At 45.0% G+C, this 10,736-nt stretch overlaps 1 pseudogene; it reads left to right on the top strand.

The window, feature by feature from the left end:
• Positions 1 to 3,522: 3,522 nt before the first annotated feature.
• On the top strand, positions 3,523 to 9,188 carry LOC129822502 (odorant receptor 131-2-like; annotated as a pseudogene).
• The last annotated feature ends 1,548 nt before the right edge of the window (positions 9,189 to 10,736 follow it).

The following is a 10,736-nucleotide window of genomic DNA, read 5'->3' as shown; positions in this document are numbered from 1 at the left end:
ACTAGACACACAACATAGAATTCCCACCCAGCTCACGTCCTGACCAACACTAAACAAGCAAAACACATAAGAACTCTGGTCAGGACGTTACAGTACCCCCCTCCTGAGGTGCGGACTCCGAACGCACCCCTAAAACTCAAGAGGAGGGCCTGGGTGGGCATCTGTCCGCGGTGGCGGCTCCGGCGCAGGACGAGGACACCACTCCACCACTGTCTTTATCCCCCTCCTTAGCGTCCTTTGAGTGGCGACCCTCGCCCACGACCTCGGCCTAAGAATCCTCCCCAAGGCCCCCACATGATTTAGGAGGTAGCTCAGGACAGAGAGGTAGCTCAGGACAGAGAGGCAGCTCAGGACAGAGAGGTAGCTCAGGACAGAGAGGTAGCTCAGGACAGAGAGGTAGCTCAAGACAGAGGGGCAGCTCCGGACAGAGAGGCAGCTCCGGACTGAATGGCAGCTCCGGACTGAATGGCAGCTCCGGACTGAATGGCAGCTCCGGACTGAGTGGCAGCTCCGGACTGAGTGGCAGCTCCGGACTGAGTGGCAGCTCCGGACAGAGTGGCAGCTCCGGACTGAGTGGCAGCTCATGACTGAGTGGCAGCTCATGACTGTAGGGCCGCTCATGACTGTAGGGCAGCTCATGACTGTAGGGCAGCTCATGACTGTAGGGCAGCTCATGACTGTAGGGCAGCTCATGACTGGAGGGCAGCTCATGACTGGAGGGCAGCTCATGACTGGAGTGCAGCTCATGACTGGAGGGCAGCTCATGACTGGAGGGCAGCTCATGACTGGAGGGCAGCTCATGACTGGAAGGCAGCTCATGACTGGAGGGCAGCTCATGACTGGAGTGCAGCTCATGACTGGAAGGCAGCTCATGACTGGAGGGCAGCTCAGGACTGGAGGGCAGCTCTGGCAGCTCCTGACTGGCTGGCGGCTCTGGCAGCTCCTGACTGGCTGACGGCTCTGGCAGCTCCTGACTGGCTGGCGGCTCTGGCAGCTCCTGACTGGCTGGCGGCTCTGGCAGCTCCTGACTGGCTGTCGGCTCTGGCAGCTCCTGACTGGCTGTCGGCTCTGGCAGCTCCTGACTGGCTGTCGGCTCTGGCAGCTCCTGACTGGCTGGCGGCTCTGGTAGCTCCTGACTGGCTGGCGGCTCTGGCGGCTCCTGACTGACGGACGGCTCTAGCGGCTCCTGACTGACGGACGGCTCTAATGGCTCGGGACAGACGGGCGGCTCTGAAGGCTTGTGGCAGACGGATGGCTCAGATGGCGCTGGGCAGACGGATGGCTCAGATGGCGCTGGGCAGACGGATGGCTCAGATGGCGCTGGGCAGACGAGCAGTGCAGGCAGCTCAGACGGCGCTGGGCAGACGAGCAGTGCAGGCGGCGTTGGACAGACGGCCGACTCTGACCTGCTGAGGCGCACAGTAGGCCTGGTGCGTGGTGCCGGAACTGGTGGTACCGGACTGGAGACATGCACCTCAAGGCTAGTGCGGGGAGCAGGAACAGGGCACACTGGACTCTCAAAGCGCACTATAGGCCTGGTGCGTGGTACCGGCACTGGTGGTACCGGGCTGAGGGCACGCACCTCAGGGCGAGTGCGGGGAGAAGGAACAGTGTGTACAGGGCTCTGGAGACGCACAGGAGGCTTGGTGCGTGGTGCCGGAACTGGAGGCACTGGGCTGGAGACACGCACCACAGGGAGAGTGCGTGGAGGAGGAACAGGGCTCTGGAGACGCACTAGAAGCCTGGTGCGTGGTGTAGGCACTGGTGGTACTGGGCTGGGGCGGGAAGGTGGCGCCGGATATACCGGACCGTGCAGGCGTACTGGCTCCCTTGAGCACCGAGCCTGCCCAACCTTACCTGTTTGAATGCTCCCCGTAGCCCGTCCAGTGCGGGGAGGTGGAATAACCCGCACTGGGCTGTGTTGGCGAACCGGGGACACCATACGTAAGGCTGGTGCCATGTACACCGGCCCGAGGAGACGTACTGGAGGCCAGATATGTTGAGCTGGCTTCATGGCACTTGGCTCAATGCTCAATCTAGCCTGCCCAGTGCGGGGTGGTGGAATAACCCGCACCGGGCTACGCACACGTACAGGAGACAGCGTGCGCTCTTCCGCATAACACGGTGTCTGCCCGTACTCCCGCTCTCCACGGTAAGCATGGGAAGTGGGCGCAAGTTTCCTACCTACCTTCGCCACACTACCCTTTAGCCCCCCCCCCCAATAAATTTTTGGGCTTTCTTCACGGGCTTCCAGCCACGCTTCCGTGCTGCCTCCTCATACCACCGCTCCTGGGCTTTAGCTGCCTCCATCTCTTCCCGAGAGCGGCGATATTCTCCAATGGGAGCCCAGTGTCCTTTACCCTCCAGAATTTCCTCCCATGTCCAGGATTCCTGTGTAGTGGGCCGCTGCTGCTCGTACTCACGCTTCTTGGTCCGAGTTTAGTGGGTGGTTCTGTAACGGCAGTCTAAGTCGTCCTCCTCCTCAGACGAGGAGAGGCGAGAGGGATCTGAGGACCAATGTGCAGCGTGGTCATTTTCCATGATTTAATTAACACAAAACAATCTAACCGTCACAGTCCTAGCTGGTGCAGACAAAACACAAAGACAGGAAACGACCACCCACAATCCCCAACACAAAACAAGCCACCTATATATGATTCTCAATCAGGGACAACGATTGACAGCTGTCTCTGATTGAGAACCATATTAGGCTGAACACAGAAACAGACGAACTAGACACACAACATAGAATTCCCACACAGCTCACGTCCTGACCAACACTAAACAAGCAAAACACATAAGAACTCTGGTCAGGACGTTACAAACTGGCTCTCATGAGAACCGCCACAGGAAAGGTTCAAGTAACAGACATATCTCAAAATCAACTGTTCAGAGGAGACTGCGTGAATCAGGCCTTCATGGTCGAATTGCTGCAAAGAAACCATACTAAAGGACACCAATAATAACAAGAGACTTGCTTGGGCCAAGAAACACGAGCAATGGACATTAGACGGGTGGAAATCTGTCCTTTGGTCTGATGAGTCCAAATTTGAGATTTTTGGGTCCAACCGCCGTGTCTTTGTGAGACGCAGAGTAGGTGAATAGATGATCTCCGCATGTGTGGTTCCAACCATGAAGCATGGAGGAGGTGTGATGGTGTGAGGATACTTTGCTTGTGACAAGGTCTGTGATTTATTTAAAATTCAGGGCGCACTTAACTAGCATGGCTACCACAGTATTCTGCAGCGATGCGCATCCCATCTGGTTTGTGCTTAGTGGGACTATCATTTGTTCAAATATTTGTTTAACACTTTTTTGGTTACTACATGATTCTATATGTGTTATTTCATAGTTTTGATGTCTTCACTATTATTCTACAATGTATAAAATAGGAAAAATAAAGAAAAACTCTTGAATGAGTACGTGTGTCCTAACTTTTGACTGGTACTGTAGTTTTGACGGTAGTCTTCCCAGCTGGCTGATAGGTAGATGGATGGGAAGCCATCTAGTTGTGTATTAGAAATGATCCTCAACAGCATATGCATAGTAGTGGTCACCAAACTTGGTCCCGCAGAGCAGCATGGTACAGACATTGTGTTGCAGCAGCCAAAGACCAAAACAACTAATCAACCCATGGTCAAAGCTATATGACCAGCCTAAGGTGTTTTATTGCTGGGTTGGAAAAAAACATGCACACCCTGTTGCTATCCAGGACCAGGTTTGGTGACTTCTGGTGTGTACAATTGAAACAGTTTTTCTGGGGAAGTGAACACAAGTCAAGATTCCTCTGCCTTGTGAATCTGTGCTGCAGGTCATCACACAGCTATACTCGTTTTGACCTCAACAAACTGTGCAGGTTCAGTTCCTGATAATGACATCATACACCTCCAAATAGCATTCCCTCAAGGCTGTCATATAGCAGTCCATTCAGAAGTGGAGTAGGCCTTACAGCAAGAAACAAAACAAAGTTTGAGTAGCATTCAGAATGTAGTGTTTTATTTTCCTATTTTTGACTATTACATAGCATGATAGTTTGCACCATGCAGTGGTGTAAAGTACTTAAGTAAAAATACTTAAAAATACTACCTAAGTTGTTTTCTTGGGTATCTGTACTTTACTATTTATGTTTTTTTACAACTTTTACTATTACTACACTACATTCCTAAAGAAAATAATGTACTTTATACTACATACATTTTCCCTGACACCCAAAAGTACTTGTTATATTTTGAATCCTTAGCAGGACAGGAAAAGCGTCCAATTCCCACACTTATCAAGAGAAAATCCCTGGTCCTCCCTATTGCATCTGATCTGCGGACTCACTAAACACAAATGCTTCATTTGTAAATTATTACTGAGTGTTGGGGTGTTCCCCTGGCTATCCATAAATGTAAAAAACAAGAAAATGTCTGGTTTGATTTAATATAAGGAATTTGAAATTATTTATATTTTTACTTTTGATACTTAAGTATATTTAAAACCAAATACTCAAGTAGTATTTGTGAGAGAAAAATTACATATTTACCTGATTTATTTATTATTAATGGTTAACAATTAATTAAACTAATAGTAAGACATTTCTGTCCTACTAGTGTCTGTGTTTTTATGGTCTTCACTCTAGTTCCCTGCAGCTAATCTGGGCGTATGGTCGCCAGGGATGGCTTGAGCTGACAAATGAGTTAAAGACTGCATTACATAGACAAGAATGTGTTTTACTAGGGATATCTTAGGAGAAGAACAATCCCTCTCAAAATCATCCTTGCATCTGGCAAACTTATCCAGGGTGGGGTTAACACAACAAACCCGTGCAGATAATGACAGGATTAACCCAGAGTGGCTTATGATGCTCCAATCTGCATGGGATGGGTGGAACCAATCATGACTAAGCATTTTTAGTGTCAGTTATATATATAGTACTCTGCATTTGAATAAAGGTTAGGTTTCTCGGTCCAACACTCAAGGGTGCGGGTTCGACCAGCCTTATTATTGCAATAATTAATCAATATTTAATAAAGATGATTGTTTGAAGAAATTACAAAGTCTCTCTCAGTACTGAATTTCGACAACATATTTTACTGGGTGACATTCACTTCTACTTGAGTCATTTTCTAATAAGGTATATTTACTTTTACTCAAGTATGACAATTGGGTACTTTTTCTACCACTGGCACCATAAATCCAGAACCTGCTGCATGTGAGTGAGTCTACTAGTGATGCGCGGGTCAGCTGTTTGTTCACCCGCACCCGCCCGCAATTGTTAATAACCCATCCGCAACTGCCCAGCTATATGTGGTTAAAGGGGTGCAACTCAATATTAGGAAGGTGTTCCTAATGGTTGGTATACTCGGTCTATATCAGTCCACATATTTTTGTTAACCAAATTCGACACTCTCATACAACATACAACGAGTAAAAACTCTCGCTTTGCCTCTTCCTCTCTGTCTATAATTATATAAATGCAGCTTGTCTTCTGTCATTACTTGTTGCCCTAAAATACTAAATAAACTCTTGCTCACCAGAATAATGCTATGAATCGATAGAAATAATGCTTTAATCTAGTTGACATCAGTAAAGTTATTTTTCATCTCTCTTGCAGCAAAGACATTTAGGGACTAGGGAGAAAATGAAATAACTCCAAATGACATCAGTTTGACCGGTTTTAAGGACATGTTTCTGATCATATTTCAGTTCAGCTTGTATGCATATTTTATGTGGTTGAAATACTGTCAGCTTTTATAATGCTGATAAAGATAGCCCCTTTACAGATGTCACTAACCGTGCATTCATTCTCTCAAGATGCTAAAAAAAAGAACAAATATTTCTCCACCCTTGTTCCGAGTCCAAATTTACATTTGGTCATATTACTGCAAGAAATGCTTAATTCTGCAGGAGTTAACGTTATATTAGGCTATGTAAGCGGTTATAGACCTACAGTCAGTGTCCAGATTTCATGCTACTATTCCATTTAACCCATCTGAACAGTAGCAACAGTGGCCTACAGTTCCCTTGACGTGACATTTTGAAGTCGCTATCTTGTGACTGACAAATTTGTATAGCGCCTCACACTCATCACATAACATAGTGTCACGTTCCTGACCTGTTTTCCTTTGTTTTGTATTTATTTTAGTTGGTCAGGGCGTGAGTTGGGTGGGTTGTCTATGGTTGATTTTCTATGTTGGGATTTTGTGTTCGGCCTGGTATGATTCTCAATCAGAGATAGCTGTCAATCGTTGTCCCTGATTGAGAATCATACTAAGGCAGCCAGGGTTTCACTTGTGTTTTGTGGGTGTTTGTTCCTGTGTCAGTGTTTGGGCCACACAGGACTGTTTCAGGTTAGTCACGTTTGTTGGTTTTTGTATTTTGTAGTGTTTGTTGTTTTCCCATTAAATAATGAATACTTACCAATCCGCATCTGGGTCCGATCCATGCTCCTCCTCGTCTGAGGAGGAGAACGAATACGACAGCCGTTACACATAGCCTCTGCACTAATATCATCCTGTTTTACCATTTCACCAAATATTTATCAAACATTAGGCTACTGTTCTGGGCCTCCCTTATATTTATCAAACATTAGGCTACTGTTCTGGGCCTCCCTTATATTTATTTTCAACCCTCTCATCTTTTCTCTGATTGAATTAAACTCCGACATTGTCGTTTTTGCATCAGTGGATCCAATGATAACTTTTTCTGCCCAAGTTCCCAAAAGCATTTGGCAGTTGGCGTGTATTTGGCGAGCGTAGCCTAACTACAGTTAGAGCCTAAAGTTTAGATTTAGGCTACACACCAATACGAGATAAAAAGAATGAAAGAAAAGCCTCGATGTAGCCTATAGATATGAATTGCGCAAGAATTATACATTTATGGAATTTTAATGCATTGTTTTCTCTTTATTCAACCAGCCAGCCACCCGCCCTTCATCCACCCGCCCTTCATCCACCCGCCCTTCATCCACACAATATTTCATGACATGCCTGACCTGTGGATATAATTGTGGGGACTGCGGGTTATGAGTCAACCCACACATCACTACTATCTACAATACAACTGCACTCGTACTGCTACACAACAAACAATGCTCACACTCACATGCAGGCCTAATTACACATCTCAGTCAGAAATATCACTATATTTGATTAAAAATGTACAGAATATTTACTGTAATCTGTGTGAATGCCATATATCCTGAAAACATGTTGAAATGTTATAATCCTATGAGATTACTGTGCATTACATAGTTATATGTATCTATGGGGGGGCAGGTAGCCTAGTAGTTATAGTGTAGGTCAAGGAACCGAAAGGTTGCTGGATCGAGTCCCCAAGCTGACAAGGTAAAAATCTGTCGTTCTGCCTCTGTGCCCCGGGCGCCAAAGACGTGGATGTCGATTAAGGCAGACCCCTGCACCTCTCTGATTCAAAGGGGTTGGGTTAAATGCGGAAGACACATTTCAGTTGAAGGCATTCAGTTGTACAACTGACTAGGTATCCCCCTTTCCCTTCCCTTTCCCTCTACAGTTAGTCTAAACATAGGAATGAGGTGTATCTGAAGATTCATGACAACATTCCTTTGAAAAATGCAGAGCACTCAGTTGATCTTTGCCTGAAGGCTCAAGAGGAGACTGAGAGAATATCACTTTGTACTGTGCTGCTACTATGATATGTCTCCTTTCTAATGCAACCTGCCATATTTGAACCTATATCCTGATTGGAAATGTGCTTATACTTTTTTTCTACTGGAACAAAGGTTTTTGATTGTATCTAAGCTTTTAAATATATTTAAATATGTTATCTATTGCAAGAAAGTTAACATGATTTCATGTTTCAATGTCATCCTTTGTAACATGTTTATGAAATGCAATTACTGTACATATGTCACGCCCTGACCTTAGTTCCTTTGTTATGTCTCTATTTTGGTTTGGTCAGGGCGTGAGTTGGGGTGGGCATTCTATGTTTTTGTTCTATGTTTTATATTTCTATGTGTTTGGCCGAGTGTGGTTCTCAATCAGAGGCAGCTGTCTATCGTTGTCTCTGATTGAGAACCATACTTAGGTAGCCTCATCCCACCTGTGTTTTGTGTTTTGTATTTTTCACCTTACAGGACTTTTTCGTGTCGTTCACTTTCTTTGTTGTTTTTTTGTCATTCAGTGTTCAGTTTATTTGATTAAATTCACTATGAGCACTTACCACGCTGCGTGTTGGTCCGATGATTCCTATTCCTCATCATCAGACGAAGAGGAGAGTCGTTACAACATAGGCCTACTGTACATAACTTCTTGTTATTGGCTATTTCATTGTGTGATTTGGCAGACAACAATACAACAGCTGCAGATGGTAGTAGCAGCTCCTCTCTGCAACGGGTTATTGACAGGATCATAATAGTCCAGCCGATGAATGCAATCTTAATTTACATCATCTGCCTGCTCATCTTCACCTTCTTCAAAAAGGACTCCTTTCGCTCAAACAGACGTTACATTTTCTTTGCTCACACACTGCTGTCTAACTGTCTAACTAATCATGACTAATAACTTGCTCCTCCTGACTTACTTTAGAGTCACCATTCCAGCTACTGAGTGAGTTGACCTTTGCCACCTCGCTAACACTGACAGCCATGAGCCTGGAGAGCTATGTGGCCATCTGCATGCCTCTGCGCCATGGAGAGCTCTGTACACAGAGCCATTCACTGCATCTTCTTAATCCACAGCATCAGCGCCATGCAGCCCATCATAATTGTCTCCATCTTCTTTGCCTCAGCCCCTCTGGGCTTCTACACGTAGTATAAACTGTGTTCAGCAGATATGATTATTTCACACAAGTTGCAGAGACACCTTAGATCAGTTATAGGTCAGTTCTACTTTCTGGTCATATCCATCACCATTGTGTTCACCCATGTTAGAATAATTGCAGTGGCCAAAGATGCATCATCAGACAGTAAAGGTCATAAAATGGTGATTTTCCACACTATCCAGTTGTTCCTGTGTCTTATCCAGCTGTGGTGCCTGTTCATGGAGGCTCCCATCCTGTCAATTAATTTGAAATTGTACAATAATGTGAGATTCTTTGATTGCATTGTTTTTATTCTGGCCCCGCGATGTCTGAGTCCACTTGTCTATGGCATAAGAGATAAAGTTTTTCCTTGCATTGTATTTTTTGGGTTGAATAAGAACATTTCCCCAATACTTGTTTATAACTGAATTGCTGGTCTTATGAAAACATAACACTTGATTAACAGGCAAGGCCATTGGTATTGCTATTATTTATCACATGATTCTGTAGTATTGAAAGGACCTCTGGTTTTCAAAGACTTGAGACAATTATATATTGTGTTAATCTTAAGGTATACTGTATTTGAATGAACAGCTATGTTACATTTGCTTAAATGTGTTTAGATTAATTATATGCATTGCAAAGTGTCTTCTAACTAGAAAAACAACATTAACCATGTGTGTAATTTCAAAAATGACTTGATTGAGAGAAATAAAACTTGACTTCCTCCTCCCAAGCAAAGTTGCAACAACAACAAAAAGTATTCTGTGAATGTATTAGATTAACTGTATCAATAACATAAGTCTTGACTGCTGTGTGCCAGTAGATACATCTAAACAGACCTGTGAAAACCTGCAGTGAGGAGCTATAGACCGACTTGAAAGAGTACAGTAACAAAGTATGTGCTGATTCTCAACTCTGCTAATTCTCAAATTCACTCAGCAATTATTGTGACAAACTCTTGGGGTTCTCTTACTCACTGGGTCATCTTCCCAATTATCATCAAACTACATTAGTTCCTGAGAACAGCAAGAAACATAACAGCACGTTTGAATAGCTTATACATTTAAAGTATATTGAGAATGACTATAATACATTTGATAGAATAATAGCTATAGTTAGCACTTTTCTCATTAACCGTAAATCACACTTCAAGAATGATGGAGGCCACTGTGTTCTTGGGGGCATTCAATGCTGCAGAAATGTTTTGCTACCCCTACCCAGATCTGTGCCTCGACACAATCCTGTCTCGGAGCTCTACGGACAATTCCTTTGACCTCATGGCTTGGTTTTTGATCTGACATGCACTGTCGACTGTGGGACCTTATATAGACAGGTGTGTGCCTTTCCAAATCATGTCCAATCAATTGAATTTACCACAGGTGGATTCCAAACAAGTTGTAGAAACATCTCAAGGTTGATCAATGGAAACAGGAGGCACATGAGCTCAGTTTCGAGTCTCATAGCAATGGGTCTGAATACTTATGTAAATAATGTATTTCAGTTTTTAATTTGTAATACATTTGCAACAAAAAAAATCTAACCTGTTTTCACTTTGTTGCTTGTTTCTTGCTGTCCCCCCGCCAGTGATCAGGCCTACCACCGTCCTGTCATCAGCAAACTTGATGATGGTGTTGGAGTAGTATGTACAGGAGAGGACTAAGCACACACCCCTGTGGGGCCCCTGTGTTGAGGATCAGTGTGGCAGAGGTGATGTTGCCTACCCTCACCACATGGGGTCAGCCCGTCAGGAAGTCCATGATCCAGTTGCAGAGGGAGATGTTCAGTCCCTGGGTCACCAGCTTGGTGACGAGCTTGGTGGAGACTATTTTGTTGAATGCTGAGCTGTAGTCAATGAACAGCATTCTCACATAGGTGTTCCTCTTATCTAGGTGTGTAACGATTGTCTAGCTCTTCCTCCTCCTCGGACGAGGAGAGGCGAGAGGGATCGGAAGACCTATGTGCAGCGAGGTATG

Source organism: Salvelinus fontinalis, chromosome 24, assembly GCF_029448725.1.
Source record: "Salvelinus fontinalis isolate EN_2023a chromosome 24, ASM2944872v1, whole genome shotgun sequence".
NCBI classification, from domain to species: Eukaryota; Metazoa; Chordata; class Actinopteri; order Salmoniformes; family Salmonidae; genus Salvelinus; species Salvelinus fontinalis.
Note: the sequence above shows the minus strand (reverse complement) of the source record. Positions and strands in the feature narration are given on the sequence as shown.